Genomic DNA, 17248 nt, shown 5'->3' with positions numbered 1-17248 from the left:
TTTTTTAAAGACAAGTTCTCAGGTTCGATCCCTAATATCCCAGGTTCAAAGAGTTTTCAGAAACAGAGCTGGGAGTCCACTCTGCCTGAAACCTTGGAGTACAGCGGCCAGTGAGACACTTGAAACTGCCTTAGTCCAAGTCAGACACTGTTAATATTCAATCTTGTAGCATTTCTGTCCATTCAACATAGAGCTTATCTTCATACCATCATGCCCCTGCCTTTGGTTTGGTGGGTCAGCTTGGAAAAAGCTGCTTTCCAACTGTACTTATATGAAACTTCGTTATTCATTGTATAGACATCTCATTATAATGAGAAGGCAAAGGCAGAAGGAATAAAAATGAACCCTTAAGAAAATATTCAGAGCAAATTGCCTTGTTTACTTGTGCCAAATTCAGGGGTGGGGGGAATTGCAAAAAGAAGCCGCAGGAAACGTGGTATATTTAAACAGAGGACAGCAAATCATCTTTACATCTGAAATTCCATCACTGCACTTTAGTTAAGCTCAAAAGAATAAGGGGCACGCCGCAGAGTTCCTCATTCTGAAGGTCTCCCTTCAGTTGCCAGGTCATGTGACTAGCAAGGGATGATTGCACATTGAAGGAATGACAAAAAAAAAAGGCTGACGTCATTATCCTGCAAGGCCTTCTGCAGATTCGAGCTTTCAGCCTTCATTCTCTGGAGAGACCTAATGGCCTGTGAATAAACTGGAGTGGCCAACACATATCCTGTCACTCTAGGGAGTCCCACCATACCCCACAGCTCAAGTGGAGGAAAGCAGTGTTCCCTCTAAGCTGAGTTAGTGTGAGCCAGCTCATAGTTTTTTAACCTCCGGCTCACACATTTTTGTCTTCGCTCAGGAAGGATGGCTCCAGAGCAAACAAATTTATGCAATAGCCAAATCGCTCGCTCACAACTTTAACACCAGTAGCTCACAAAGTAGAATTTTTGCTCACAAGACTCCACAGCTTAGAGGGAACATTGGAGGAAAGTACATTAAATGCCTTCTGATCTGTGATTGACAGGTTTATACACTTCAGAGTTCCTTCAACACTTACAGGGAGGAGGAGGAGGAGGAGGAGAGTTGGATTTATACCTCGCCCTTCACTCGGTGTCTCAGAGAGGCTTACAATCGCCTTCCCCTCCTCTCCCCACAACAGACACCCTGTGAGGTAGGCGGGACTGAGAGAGCTCTTTGGAGAACTGCTCTTGAGAGAAGAGCTCTGAGAGAATTTATGACTGATCCAAGGTCATACCAGCTGGCTGCATGTGGAGAAGGAGTGCGGAATCAAACCCGGTTCTCCCAGATTAGAGTCTGCCGCTCTCAACCACTACACCAAACAGAGCCTGGCCCATGAGGACTCATTGAGCTTCATGCCTGCACAAGTTCTCAGTACTAGTTAGACACTCTAATCATTAACCCACACAGATTTATGCGTGCATAACTTGCATGTATATGAAGAACTGCTTCTGTACACGAAAACTCATACCTTGAATAAAACTTTGTTGGTCTTAAACTGGACTCAAACTTTGTTCTGCATTTTCCTAATCACTGAATGTTCATAGCTTCTGTTTCTCAGTTAAAGGGGTCTGCTTACTGGGCAGATACGAGCTATAAAGCCTCTCTTTTTAGAAACGAGCCTGTTTTTTCTCTGCCCACCCACAACATGGATGCAAGCCACCACAATCCATCAAATATTCATTAACTTGACTTCCCGTTGTTCTGGTAAAATGCACAAGCACCTGAGGTGTTATTTGCACCACTCTGTAGCTTTGGAGCCACAAGAGGTTTTTGTCAACCTTTATGTCACTGGAGCCCTGACCTATCTCATCAGATCTTGGAACCTAAGCAGGGACTGCCCTGGCTAGTAGTGTTTGGATGAGAGACCTCCAAGGAATAGCAGGGTCATGACACAGAGGCAGGCAGTGGCAAACCACCTCTGAACATCTCTTGCCTTGAAAACCCCATGAGGGGTCACCATTAATCAGCTGTGGCTTGATGGCACTGTCCGTCAACGTCATGCTGCAGGATCTAAGTTTTCAGACCCACAGATGAACTGGTTTCAAATCAAATACCTCCACAACAGATCATAATCACTGGACTTCAGTAAACCAGACTTCATCCAGGTTTCAGACTATATCTTAAAGGGGGGACCCTGCTGAAGACTTAACAGGACCTGCTTTGTTTTTGTTTTCATTTGCTGTCTTGGAAAATGCCAGTAGATAGAGCCTCCAAGACAGCATTGAAAGGTCAAGCAGTGTTTCCCCCACTGCCAGATTTAGAAATGGTTCCCAAGGCCCTGCCCTGTGTATTGGCAGAATGCAGTCTTTCATCCTTGATAGGTTTGCCAGCTCCAGGTTGGGAAATGCCTGGAAATTTTGGAGGTGGAGCCTGGGGAAAGCAGGGTTTGGGGAGGCAAGGGACTTTAATGGGGTATAATGCCTTGGAGTCCACCTTCCAAAGTGGCCATTTTCTCCAGCAGAACCAGGGCTTTTTTGGTAGAAAAAGCCCAGCAGGAACTCATTAGCATAATAGGCCACACCCAACAGCAGAAATCATTAGCACATTAGGCCATACCCTGACAGCACAGCTCATTAGCATATTAGGCCACACCCCACATGTTACCAGAAGTGTGGTCATCCAACCACACCCACCTTTTTGCTTCTTATTCTGTTTACTTTGTTGTCAAAACCCTGGGCTTTTTTTGTGGCAGGAACTTCTTTGCATGTTAGGCCACACACCCCTAATGTAGCCAATCCTAATGAGCGTCTGCAGTTAGGTGTGGCCTATTATGCTAATGAGTTCCTGCTGGGCGTGGCCAACTCAGGAGCCAGCTGGAACTCCATTCCTGTGAATAGCCCTGAGCAGAACTGATCACTTGGAAATCAATAGTAATCCCAGGAGATCTTCAGACACCACCTGGAGGTTGGCAACCCAAATCCTGGATGAAGGAGGCCCCCACATTAGCCCTGTTTAGTCCTTCAAATAATCTACAACTCAATGTGCATAGAGGGGAACAGGACAGCGCCCACTGTCTCTGGCGTCTGCAGATAGACAAATGTCTGCCAGGAACTTCATGCATGTAGGCTGCATAGGTGTGATCACAAGCACTGGGATGGAAATAAATGAGTTCTTGACTGTGCACACAAATCCTACATGTGTAGAATTGTACACAACAAAGTTCAAGTCCAGCGGCACCTTCAAGACCAACAAGGTTTTATTCGAGGTATAAGCTTCTGTGTGCATGCACACTTTTTCATGGTCCATCTATATTTGTTTCCCCAGCTTGCGTCAGCGCACAAAAATAGGTGGGGCTAGCAGGCACAATCTTACTGTCCTTTACAAGTGTACATACTCTGAAGGGCTGTAATGTTCCAGTTTTTAAAAAAATCTGCTCCCTTCCAAGTATTTGGAATTCATCTGGAAATCTGCATGTCATTGGTTAATTTGCCCGAACGGTTCCAACAGCAAGATTTGGCTTGCCAGGCATAGCATGAGTTAGAGCTCTTGCCTGTTTTTTTTAAAAAATAAAAACCTATTGTTATGCTCTCATTGCAGCACATTTTCGCCCCACAAAAATGACGGCTATTGTCACACCACATTTTGCAGCTCCCATCAATGTATTAAAAACCCCAGTCCTCTTCAATTGGTATCTATTGTCATAGTGCCTACACGAACAAGAAACTGAGAGAATGTGGTGCAATGAAAATGAACTATCCCTCCAAATTTCATTTTATCTAGTCTATCCACAGGGGGCACCATTTAGAGTATAGGGAGTTGCTCTCTCACTAAATTTCAGGCCACATGTGTTCATGCTTCTGGAATGCCAATATTTCTGGCCAGCTCTTTGGCTCTACATGTGAACCCTGTCCGGCTGTTCTGTGGACACATCGCAAATGCACGTCGGAGGAACAGACCTGCAGCTGCAAACTCCACTGCAGCCTACTTATGTTTACTGGAATGCACACTGACAATCTATACATATACATGCATATCTATATATCTGTATGCATACAACTATATCCAGACACCTGATCTTGCATGATGAACTGCTTTCACATTCATGCACATAGGTTGTACACGTGCATTCCAATGAACATATGTGGTTATTTCACATTTGACATCCTTGTCATAGATATAATTGTCCATGGACTTGCCTTGCTTGACCTGCCTCAATTAAACGCAAGGTGAGCTCATGATCAGATCATATTGATGGCATAGCACTGTGCAAGCAGTTTATTTGTTTATCTATTTTTGAGATTTCTATCCCACCCTTCCCTACAAGTGGGCTCAGGGTGGGTCACAGCAAGTGCGTGAACAGTTAAAATACACAATACATACAACTATACACAAAATACACAATACTGATGGTGAACTCCATGGTGTATGCTGTATATGTGCCCAAGGGTTGGCCTACCAGAAGGTGGGTAAAACGTCCACCAATAGAACTGCATAGGGCTTTAAAGAGAGTAGCCACTTGTACTGCAGGGTGAGATCACATGGCTGCTATTGCCCTGTCAGAGAACTAAGTCACCTCATTTAGCAGGTAAGAGGCAATATCTCTGGGGGCCTCAGTGAGGTCATGAAAACTGTCCAGCTCTTATTGGAAAGGATGGAGTTGCTCCCAGTTTGTCACCACTTTGTGCCCGCACAATCAGGCATCTGTTTAAGAAGTGATCAATGCAAAATTATCTGCGCTCATAAGCAGACACAGAAGGCACATAAAGACAACCAAATAGCCAGTCTCAATTTAAAAAAAAATCTCCAGCAAGAGGTGGCAGACTTGGGAGAGGGGGGAATGTGTGCTGATCTAAATTCTTTTGACTATATCCTAACAGCTTACTTACCAAAAAAAAAAACATAGGCTTCTCACTGCAAAGATAAGGCCTAGACAGAGGCCACTCTGGTTGGGTTAAACATCACACAAAACCAGTATTCCATCAAAATAACTATGGTTAGTATGACTGTCTGAATGTGAGCCTCTCCACTAACTATGGTTACTTAGGGTTTGTGAAGTCAGGATCTGAAACGACGACAGTTAGTATGAAGCACAGTTTCACAGAACTTCCAAGCTTGTTCCACAAATCTGCTTTCACTAGAATGCAGGCTGGTATGCCAACTGGATAGTCACAGGGAGGGATGCACTACCAAGAATGAATATGATGAAATCAAGATGTCAAGGAAAAGCAGGATTTGAATGATCATTTGAAAGCTGAATCCTACTTTCACAAATCAACCTGTGTTAACATAAGCCTTGGTTTCATATTATGTCTGAACCAAGCTCTGTGTGCATAGAGATTAAGGTCAACGGTGGATTTCAACTTCTGCCAAAACACTCAGGCTGTATTCCTCTTGGGTCTCTGGGGCTCAGAACAAGACTATCCAATTGTGGGCTCTGAAGCTGGGGAAATAACCCTCAGCCATTTCATTGTGTGAACTTAAGGATCCTGTAAAGACTCTGGATGCATGAGACCACTAACGCTATTAACACATTGCCATTCTTCTAAGGCCAGTTTATTTTTAAGTGTGTTTATTTAAATCACTTCTTGGCTGTGCGCTGCTTCGAGTATTTCCAACACAGAGATGATTAATAGGTTATGAAATACAATAAACTGTTTCTTCGACATTATCTGTTTTCTGAACGCATCCATGTGAAAGTTCTAAAATGAGAGGGGAGATTTTCGTAACACAGACCTCTTATTTTCGTGCAGTTATTCTTTTTTTAACCTATGTAAGCAGCAAAACATGGTAGCGGGTTTTCTCTTCCAATAGTCAGTTCGCATTCCATAGCCTTGCCTTTCCAGATCAGGTGGGCATGATAGCTTGGAGCTCTGTGCAACACATCGCTGAGCGAGACCTGAATTTAAATGTAACCTCAGGATTTCCATTTCACACCGGTATGTCAGAGCGAGGAATATCATAGAGCTGGCATTCCAGGCCCTTGGGTAATGGGGGAATGGAAGCCCATGCAAGCGCCAGTGCATCGCTTACATACAGTCCCTCCAGCGCCTTCAGTGCTTAGCTGTTGTGGCTGTTTGTGCGATATTTTGAGAATTTGTATAACATAAATCAAGAGGAAGCATGAGGACACAAAGTTGTTCAAACATTCACCAGGTTAGCTTGCACGATTGCACTATTTTCTGACATGATGAAACTCTCACCACTTATGCCCCCAATCACAGATTAGCAGCAGCCTCCAATTTTGAAAAGGACATATAGAAAAATAGAGGTGGGTGCAACTGAGATTGGCTATATATGAATACTAGGAATAAGGTCAGTTGTGGAAATAAATACAATGAGCTCTAGAAAGAGGCTCTGGGCGGGTGCCCCAGCCTTGAACACTCAGTGTCAATTTGCTGTGGCAACCTCAGCAGGGTATAATGACACTGAATCCACCATTTTCTCCAGAGGAACTGATCTCTGCTACCTAAAGAACAGTTGTAATTTTGAGTGATCGCTAGCCCTCACCTGGAGATTGGCAACGATGGTTCCCCAGAAGGGAATGGTTGGTTTGGAGGGTGGAGTCTATGGCTTTGTACCTGTCCGAGGTCCCACGCCTCCTGAAATCTCACCCTCTCCAGGCTCCATCCCTCACATCTCCAGGAATTTCCCACCTGGAGTTGGCAACCCTAACTCCTTCCTAGTCAATCATCAACCTACCTTTATTTCCCCCTCACTCTTCAGCTTTCCATCCCACACACACCTGCAGCCTCTCCCATGCTTTGAAGCCCTGACTGCTATGTCACATTAGCTGTCATACAGGGGCCACCTCAGCAGCATATAAGGATACAAAGCCCACCATTTTTTTGAGGGGAACTGATCTCTCCCATCTGGAAAGCAGTTGTAATTCTGAGTGATCTCCAGCCCTCACCTGGAGATAGGACACATTTTACTTCAGAACAGCAAACTGTTTAGAATGTTAGAGGCAAAAGCCAATCAAGTCGCATATGCAACCGGCTCTGTGTTCCGAGGCAAAGGCCAATGAGGCTGCATATGCAAATAACCTCTGTGTTCTGACTGGCTATTGGGGGGGGACAGCAAACTGTTTATAATGTTGGAGGCGAGACTCAAGCAATGCAGCCAGTGGATAGGGACAGATTCTGAGTGACACACCAGGGCGCCAACCAATTCCGGAGCATGTGGAATGTTCTAGAGAAGTGCCACCACCATTCAGCTTTTATATATAAGGGAGATCCCCAACAAACCAGAGTTTGTTTGGGATTATAATGAATTTGGTTTATTCTTGAGCTCTCACATTACCCTTCACACACACACCATCCAAGCTGGAACACTTCCTGGTTTAGGGTAGCTTTAATTCAAGCCACATGGTTTGTTTTTGTTTTTGTATCATCTGAATTCAAGCAAGACTAGGAATTGGGATTTGTTGTTTGCCTATAAACGAAATACTAAAAACCATGGCTTAACCCAGGTTTCAGATACCAATTAATAGGAAAGAGACAAACCCAGATTTAGGACTGCCGGCCTCCAGGTGGGGCCTGACGTTCTCCTGGAAATACAGCTCATCACCAGACTACAGAGATTCCCCTGGAGAAAATGGCGGCTTTGAGGGGGTATCCTCTAAGGCATCACATGATCCCTGCTGAGTAGGGTTGCCAAATCGGACTTACCTCGCCGGCGGGGGACTCTGGGGTGGCTCCCGGAGCGTGCGCATGCACATAGAGTTTTCTCCTCACATGGCTGTGGCCCCACCCCCAGCGTGCCCGGCGTCATGACGTCACTTCCCTGTGACGTACACGCAGGGGTGGGGTTTCCCTCGGGGCCCGATTCCGCGGGGGCGGAAATCGGGTCTTCAAAGCGGGGGGAAATCTGCCCCCGGGGGGACTTGGCAGCCCTACTGTTGAGCTCCCTCCCCTCCCCAAACCCCACACTTCCCAGGTTCTGCCACCAAATCTCTAGGAGTTACCCAAGCCAAATTTGTTAAAGCACATAGAACTGAGATGTCACAAAAGAAGCAGAGGTAAAGGTGTTTTAAACCAGGAAAACATCAGTCTCCATTCCATGCTTAATGGGAACAGAGAAGGAAAGCAAGAGCCCAAAAATAAAACCAATCTGATTCTTGCTCTGAACAAACTCCAGTTTCTTTTTCAGTTCCGTATCCAGTTCAAGTGCACACTGCTAACTGATCCTTAAGTTATATCTGACAACCAAATAAAGCTTCTAACTCATTGACAGAATCAACTGAGCTATTCATTCTCCCTTGGAGGGGGGAGTCAACTTGAAATTACAGATAAGCACTTGCATCTCAGAAATATTATTTAGAATGACAGCCAAGGTAAACAGCATTGTAAATTCATTCTTGCTTTTTTTCAGAAAATAGTTTGTTGTGCTGGGAAGGACGAGGGGGGGGGAGCTAAGTGTCAATTATTATCCATCAAGGCATCAATCTCTTTCCATTCTCTCTTCAGAACTTTAAAGAAGGCCATAAAAAACGGTTTTATGTCACCTTGCCATGAGCTAAAGTCTGGTGTTTTCATTTATGTTCTTGTATTTTTAAAAAAATCAGGCATATCAAACAGAATTTTCTGATCTCGGTTGTATAGAAAGAAAAGGATATGCTAAGTCTAGCCTTCCCAACAAATGCTTCTTGTTGAAATTATCCTAACCTTTATTATTCTTGAAAAGAAACATTTTTAGTGCAGAACAGTGTTGGAAGGATCTTCCTCGCTCAGCTATTAATTTGTGTAGACAGAGCAACAATTATCACAGGAGTTTGCTACAGAGGAATTCATCAGGATGCTCAAGAGTTCCAAAGTGGAAATATTTTTCCAGCTACTCAACTAGCATTAAATAATCATGGTATCCAAGAATTATGGACTACTTCACATCTCTCGCTTTCTCATTCTTTCTTTTTTTTAACTACGGAGGCAGCTCCTTTGAGTCAAATCATTTCTTCATTTAGCCAGGGATCATCTTTTCCAATGGGCAACAGCACACACACAAAAGTCCCATCAAGCTCAGCTGCCTGAGATCTGTTTAATTGGAAGGGGAGACGCCTTCTGCAAATGGCATAAAACTTGTTCAAAGTCTGTTGCCCTCACATGTAACAAAAGTGAGCATCAGAGCTCCAGAGCAGAAGATAGGGCTGCCAGACCCCCAGCGGAGGCAGGGGTCCCCTGCTGCCATGTCCCATCCTGGAGGATGGATCCCTGCCCCCCAGCTACCAGGAATAATAATAAGACCTAGGTCACATTGCTGGCATCATAAAGGAAGTGACATCACCACCCCAGCAACCTCCGGGTGACACTCTGGTATTTGGGCAAAAACTCTATGGTAAAATTTGCCCAAATACCCGAGCGTCTCCTGAAAGTCACGGACATGATGACGCCACTTCCTGTACAATGCCAGCTATGTGGCCTAGGCCTTCTTTCTCCCACCCCCTCCTGCCAGTTGCCAAGAGGGACCTGGCAACCCTAGCAGAAGAACTTGAGACAATAGGCCCATCAACTAATGCATTCCCAGTATTGCACCTTATTAAAACTTGGCAATCTTTTGAGTCACAAGAATCTTTTCTTTGGGCTGAAAACTTAATAAAGCAACATCTTGCATACAAAGAAGAGGAAAGAATATCCTGCCGCAAGCTCTAGCTAGGCAGGACTGTAGGGGAAAGAGCACCTTCTTTCTAAAAGGGGCTTCTCGTTGTCTGTCTGCAGAATGCTATTCTTAGGCTTTTGTCCTAGAACGAACTATCTCTCTCTCTCTCTCTCTCTCTCTCTCTCTCTCTCTCTCTCTCTCTCTCTCTCTCTCTCTCAGCTAGTAAAGTAGTTAGGTGTATCTCTTTTCTTTCCTATCCAGTTCATTGGTTCTACAAATAAAACTTTTGCTACTCTTAATTAGTTCAGTGTCCTGATTGCTGCATAGGCATTCTGCCAACAGAAACAAGAGCTGGAGATGCTACGGTGAATTACATTGTAAGCTTCTTGAGAAAACAAAATCCATGTATCTAAAACACCAGTCACTACCTGACCCACATACATACTTACTTATTGCATTTATATCCCACCCTATCCCACAGCAGGTTTAGGGCGGCTCACAACATTCATTTATTATTTATTTTATTTATTTATTTATATCCCGCCCGCCCTGCCGAAGCAGGCTCAGGGCGGCTTACGTGAATAAAATACAATAAATATATAATTTAAAAACCAGTTAAATAAAACACAATGGCAGCTAAGAAACACACATTGCTCCAGAGCAGTCCAACACGCCTCCTTTTAGATGTTAGCAGGATAGTAGGCATCTGTAGGCTTACCATGGACAGGGGAGGCCGAGATGGTGGAAACATCTGCCGCCTCAACCAATGGCCTGGCGTAACAGGTCTGTTCTGCAGATCCCAATGAACTGTAACTTAGCAATAGATCTGACTGAAGAAGACCATTATGTTCTCTCATAGAACCCAAAATGGCTTACACTGTTCTCTTCATTTTATCCTCACAACCAGGGCTATTTTTGAGCAGGAACACACAGGAACGGAGTTCCGGCTGGCTCCCAAGTTGGCCACGCCCAGCAGGAACTCATTAGCATAATAGGCCACACCCAACAGCAGAAACTCATTAGGATTGGCTACATTAGGGGTGTGTGGCCTAACATGCAAAGGAGTTCCTGCTACAAAAAAAAGCCCTGGGTTTTGACAACAAACAAGGTAAGCAAAATAAGAAGCAAAAGGTGGGTGTGGCTGGATAACCACACTTCTGGTAACATGGGGGTGCGTCCTAATGGGCTAATGAGCTGCGCTGTTATGGGTGTGGCCCAATATGCTAATGAGTTTCTGCTGTTGGGTGTGGCCTATTATGCTAATGAGTTCCTGTTGGGCTTTTTCTACAAAAAGAGCCCTGCTCACAACAATTCTGTGAGTTAGGTTAGGCCCAAAATCACCTAGCAACCATCCAAGGCAGAGTAGGGATTTGAACCTGGGTAGGGCAGATCCTAGTCTAACCACTACATCACACTAGTTGTAACTCTAACTCTGTTTAGGACTACACTGTTGGTCTCTCCTGTATATGTACTTCACAGTTCAAATCACCTGTAGTTTCCTTGTAAGAAGTTCCCAAAGAAGATGGTTTCAGGGCCTCATGGAACCCTCTGGATTACTGGGTAACAGAAACAAGGACTACATCTGTTGCCTGTCACTCCCTTCTCCCCAATACTTGCTCCGTATTTCCACCACACCATCCCTAAGCATCTTACTTTCTTTGGAAGATTAGGATTCCAGCACTCTCTTTTGCACTTTTGTGGACAGAAGAATCAATCTGCCCCCTCCCCCTACACCTCCTTCAGTAAACGTGGGCATGGTACGGGTACAGAAATCAGAACTGCAACATTCAAACTTTAAAAAGTTTAATAAAGGAATAAAGCGCTCACACGTTTCTTCATTCAGCAGAACTGAACCAAGATTAAAAGAAAAATGAACAAACACAATCCTTCTAATCCTGTTCTAAACTTGTACCTAGTAGATGTTAAAATAAGGACAGGCAGTTTCTCCTTGGAGGTACACTGCCTCAGGAGAGTTCCATTACCTTAATTCTCAGAGCTGGTACTTCCCATATTGTCCCTCAATACATGGACAAGATGGAGTCCTCAGTCCCTAAATAAAGGCTTAATCCTCCGTGGCTTTAGACAAGATGACTAAACGCAACTAACGCCTTCTTCCTCATGGTCAGGGAATATATAATTCCACCACCACCACCATCCCCGTGGGTCATCTTTCTCTTCCTGTTCAAAGAGAAGGAATACTTTTAACCTTTTAGTCATTTGACTCTGTTTTCCTAGGTAGGACACTCTGGCTGTGGTGCGAGCTGGTATCTCTTTGTTCTTATGTCATTTGCACTTGTAAGAGAGCCCGTTTGGTGTAGTGGTTAGGAGCACAGACTCTAATCTGGGAGAACCAGGTTTGATTCCCCACTCCCCCACATAGAATCATAGAATGTTAGAGTTGGAAGCCACCTTGCAGGTCATCTAGTCCAACCCCCTGCACTCTGCAGGAACATAGCTGAAAGATAGCCCTACAACATACCCGAAAGATGGTCATCCAGCCTCCACTTGAAAACGTCCAGCAAAGGAGCATCCACCATTTCCCGAGGCAGTCTGTTTCACTGCTCAACCACTCTTACAGCTGCTGGTGTGACCTTGGGTCAGTCATAAGTTCTTTCAGAGCTCTTCTCTCGAGGGCAGTTCTCGAGAGAGCTCTCTCAGCCTCACCTACCTCACAGGGTGTCTGTTGTGCCTATATGATGAATCAAGCCTATGCTGCTTTTCTCTTGTTAGCTAGCAGAAGCCAGTAGAAAGGTATCATTTAAAGAGGCATTTAGAATTTGCACACCCAATTATTGAAATTATAATGTGAAATTCTGGGATGTAGGTCATTTCTTAGCCTTCTCCTACTCGCCCAGGCTAGCCCAGTCTTGCCAGATCTCAGATGCGAACCAGGTTAAGCCCAGGTCAGTATTTGGATAAATGGCCTCCAACTGATATCAGGGTCACTATGCAGAGGAATGCAATGGCAAACTACCTCTGTTAGTCTTTTGCCTTGAAAATCCTATGGGGTCGCCATGGGTCATCTGCAACTTGATGGCACTTTACACATAGGGCATTTCCTCACTCTGCGCTCCTTGGCGTCCACTTTGATTTGGGAAACCCAACAATCTCTGCCTAATCTGCCTGTGGGTGTAGGCCATAAGTGGCTGTACATTCTGTAAAACTGGTAGTGCATTACTATGCCAATAACTGTTCCGGTTTGCCAGCTTGGCAAAGAGATTCCTTCCCCTTCCAAATCACTGCACAGTCAAGGAGCAGACCTGTGGTTCAGCACAGAAGGGTCTCTTTTTATTCCTTAAGAGTGGCAATGCACAACCTGCTAAAAACCCCTCCTCCAATCTGGGAAAACCTTGTTTTGAAGCAACTGAGGAGGTAAAGCTGACACACTAATGAATACGAGAACATTCATGAAGTTGCCTTATATCACATCAGACCATGGGTCCATTAAAGTCAGAACTGTCTACTCAGACTGGCAGCAGCTCTCCAGAGTCTTAGGTAGAGAACGTAAGAACATAAGAGAAGCCAATGTTGGATCAGGCCAAAGGCCCATCCAGTCCAACACTCTGTTACACAGTGGCCAAAAAGACCAGGTGCCATCAGGAGGTCCAGCAGTGGGGCCAGGACACTAGACGCCCTCCCACTGTTGCCCCCCCCCCAGCACCAAGAATACAGAGCATCAATACAGAGCACCAAGAATACAGAGGTCTTTCACATCACCCACTGCCTGGTCCTTTTAACTGGAGATGCCAGGGATGGAACTTGGGTCCCTCTGCATGCAAACCAGAGGCCCTTCCACAGAGCCGCAGCACCTTCCTACCTTAATCCCTGAACAAACTCTCAGGTGGCCCATAGCATAAGAACATAAGAACATAAGAGCCGCCAATGTTGGATCAGGACAAAGGCCCATCCAGTCCAACACTCTGTGTCACACAGTGGCCAGAAATACCAGTGCCATCAGGAGGTCCACCAGTGGGGCCAGGACATTAGAAGCCCTCCCACTGTTGCCCCCCCCAAGCACCAAGAAGACAGAGCATCACTTGCCCCAGACCCCCTATCTATACCTTATGGCTAATAGCCACTGATGGACCTCTGCTCCATATGCAGAAACAGGACCTCGCCCAGAAGTCAGTGCGGTGGAGCAAGCCAAGCTACAAGATGTTCAGCAGCCTTTTGTCACTGCCTCTCATTGTCATTCTGTTTGAATTCGCATAAAATTCGGCAGCATTAAAAACTAAAGCAAGCTTCCTTCACCTGCCTGCTTATTAGCAGACCTGCTCCAGCGGGGGCTTCCCTTGAAACCTTTTTCCCCCCCTTCATGTTAAGGTCTTGTGACATTTAAAATATCAACCATAATGATGAACATCTCTCCTATATGCCAGGAGCTAAAAAGCAGCAGGCAGCCACCTACGGTGACACCTTTAAGCACGCACACACTCCAGCAGCTATTCATTTTCCGACCCAGTACCTGGATATGGCATTTATGACAAGACAGCAAAAGAATATGCTAAATTGTTTGGCAGTTCCATATATTAAGAAGCCACATTTAAATTCAAACAAGGAGCTTCGTTGCGGGCAACACCGTTCCAGGCAATGCATTTAGCCAGACATAAAGTAGGATGAGACAGAAGAGTTGGGGTATTTTCAGTTTGTTTAGTTACTTACTTCACTTATGGTCCATCTTTCTCACTTAGACTTGTAGTGTTAATAAGTCTGCTCCAGGTGTTATGATGTTCCACGGCAGTGGTGCCAACCTCCAGGTGTGGCCAGATGTTCTCATGGAATTGCAGCTGGTCTCCAGACTGCAGTGATCAGTTTCCTTGGAGAAAACGGCTGCTTTGGATGCTGGACTCTGCGGTGTTATACCCTGCTGAGACCCTGCCACTGCTCAAACCCTGCCCTCCCCAGAGTTCACCCCCAAATGTCTAGGAATTTCCCAACTGGGAGAAGACAATCGTATTCCAAGGAAAAGGTAGGAAGATGAGGTTTAAAAACAAAACGTTGTTCAGACCAGGGCTTTTTTGGTAGAAAAAGCCCAGCAGGAACTCATTAGCATAACAGGCCACACCCAACAGCAGAAACTCATTAGAATATTAGACCACACCCCTGACAGCACAGCTCATTAGCATATTAAGCTACACCCATGCCTTCCCTTGGCTTGCCCGGGCGCCTCGTGGCTGCGGGGAGTCCAGGCAACCTGGCCCTTGGAGGGGAGGAGGCAGTTTAAACTGCCTTCCCTTGGCTTGCCCAGGTGCCTTGCGGCTGCGGGGAGCCCAGGCAAGCTGGCCCTTGGAGTCGCCGGGGGGGGGGGTCGTCACTCCCCAGGCCTTCCCTCTGTAGCCACGCATGCAGAGGTTTTGGCTGTAGTGGGCATGGCCATCTCTGAAGCCAGATGAAACTCCGTTCCTGTGCGTTCCTGCCCCAAAATAGCCCTGATTCAGACCATGATTTGGTTATGTATATCTTGCCTTTCTCACTGAGACTCAACATGGATGTTGTCTGCATGTTGTCAATATGGATGTTGTCTGCTAGATGACACACCCAGAAGAACGGAGCAGACAATTGTTGAGAAGGTACAAGGGACTGAACCACTTCAGACTGAAGGTGAAGGGTGACATTATTTCCAGGTTCCCCTAGATTAAAATCTCCCAGTAAGTGCATAGGTAGCACAAAGCACAAAAAAGGCTAGCATGCCACCTGTTTCCTCAGTGCACCTAGTTTAAAACTGCAGAGAGCTTTTACATGGGATGGGAACTATTAAACATGTGACTCCCCCATCTGCAATCTGAAGTGGTGCAGCCCATTCTACCATCTCAAGGTTATACCACCTCATTTCAGGTGGTGCAGTTGGACACAGAGGACGGGGCAGCCAAGAACGAAAGGCAGCGGCTTGCTTAACACTGTCTGCCAAGCTCACCACCAAAGGGAAATTTGACTCCAGAGCTTCCCAGCTCACAGCATATGCTTTTAGCAGCTATAGATTCAGGTGGGTAGCCATGTTGGTCTGAAACAAAAGAACAAGATAGCTGAAGAAATGAGCAGGCACACAAAAGCTTATACCCAGAATTAAGCTTTATTGGTCTTAAAGGTGCCACTGGACTCAACCTTTGTTCTTAGCAATTATGACACACCAAACAATATGAACAAACAGCTCTCTGTCCAAAGCTCTTTAAAATTATTTTCTTTTCAAAATCCTTTTTAAAATTGCAGAAAAGAATACGTATAGGGAAGGAAGAGGAGGAGGAGGAGGAGGAGGAGATTGGATTTATACCCCACCCTTCACTACCCAAAGGAGTCTCAGAGCGGTTTACGAACTCCTTTCCCTTCCCCTCCCCACAACAGACACCCTGTGAGGTTGGTGGGGCTGAGAGAGCTCTCTTGAGAACTGCTCTTTCAAGAACAGCTCAGACAGAACTATGGCGCTTGCCCAAGGTCATCCAGCAGCTGCAAGTGGAGGAGTGGGGAATCAATTCCGCTTCTCCTAGATTAGAGCCCGCACACTTAATCACTACACCAAACTGGCTCCCTGTGATAAAGTGGAGAGGAGAATGATATAAGCCACTGTGGGTCCCTACTGGCAATAAAGGTAGGGGACAAATTAATTAATTAAATAATCTCAGGGTGGCGCTTATTTTTTTTTTTAAAGGAAAAAAACTATGCTGACATTTTCAAATGAAAAGGAGCATTTGGAATGACGCTGTTAGAACAGAGGAATGATGCTTCTCATTCACAGCCTCCTAGGGCTGCTTTTCAGTTTTAAAAATGCAAAGTGTTTGTTATAGGTGCTCCAAGGGTAGCCCGAGCTCATCTGATTCAGAAGCTAAGCAGAGTCAGCCGTGGTGAGAACTTGGATGGGAGATCACCAGGAAAGCCCAGGGTCACTACACAAAGGCAGGCAATGGCAAACAACCTCTGTTTGTCTCACATAAACCTAAACAGCATGATAAAAAGTAGAGACATCACCCTGCCAACAAAAGTCTGCATGGTCAAAGCAATGGTATTCCCAGTAGTCATGTATGGCTGCGAGAGTTGGACTATAAGGAAGGCCGAGCACCGAATAATAGATTCTTTTGAACTATGGTGCTGGAGAAGACTCTTGAGAGTCCCTTGGACTGCAAGGAGATCAAATCAGTCAATCCTAAAAGAAATCAACCCTGGTTTTTCCCTGGAAGGCCAGATAATGAAACTGAAGCTCAAATACTTTGGCCACCAAATGAGAAGGGAGCACTCACTAAAGAAGACCCTGATGCTGGGAAAGTTTGAAGGTCAAAGAAGACGGGGACGGCAAAGGATGAGATGGTCAGACAGTGTCATAGATGCAACAAACATGAAATTGAGCCAACTTCAGAGGACGGCGGAAGACAGGAGGGCCTGGCGGGAGCTGGTCCATGGGGTCGCGAAGAGTCGGACTCGACTGTGCGACTGAACAACAACAACAAATACTGAATTAGATCACTTGCCCATCAAAGTCAGTACTGTCTGCTAAGACTGGCAGCGGCTCTCCAGGGTCCAGCTCTCCAGGGTCTTTCACACCTGTTACCTGATCCTTTTAACTGGATTTGTCAGGGATTGAACCCAAGACCTTCTGCATGCAAAACGGAGGCTCTTCCATTGAACCACAGTCCCCCCCTTCTCTTGCCTTGAAAACCCCATGAAGCAGGTTGCGACTTGATGGCCCTTTCAACCACCAAACCCCCCC

The 17248-nt window shown here is 45.6% G+C and overlaps 1 protein-coding gene across 1 annotated transcript in view; it reads right to left on the bottom strand.

Moving 5' to 3' along the window:
- Nucleotides 1–17248, bottom strand: part of LOC107107990 (neuroligin-1-like) — a 260939-nt gene that overhangs the window by 171617 nt on the left and 72074 nt on the right. The window lies entirely within an intron of this gene.

The sequence above is a fragment of the Gekko japonicus genome, unplaced genomic scaffold (assembly GCF_001447785.1).
Source record: "Gekko japonicus isolate JY-2015 unplaced genomic scaffold, Gekko_japonicus_V1.1 scaffold607, whole genome shotgun sequence".
Classification (NCBI taxonomy): Eukaryota; Metazoa; Chordata; class Lepidosauria; order Squamata; family Gekkonidae; genus Gekko; species Gekko japonicus.
The sequence above is the reverse complement of the archived record's forward strand: the minus strand, read 5'-3'. Positions and strand labels throughout refer to the sequence as shown.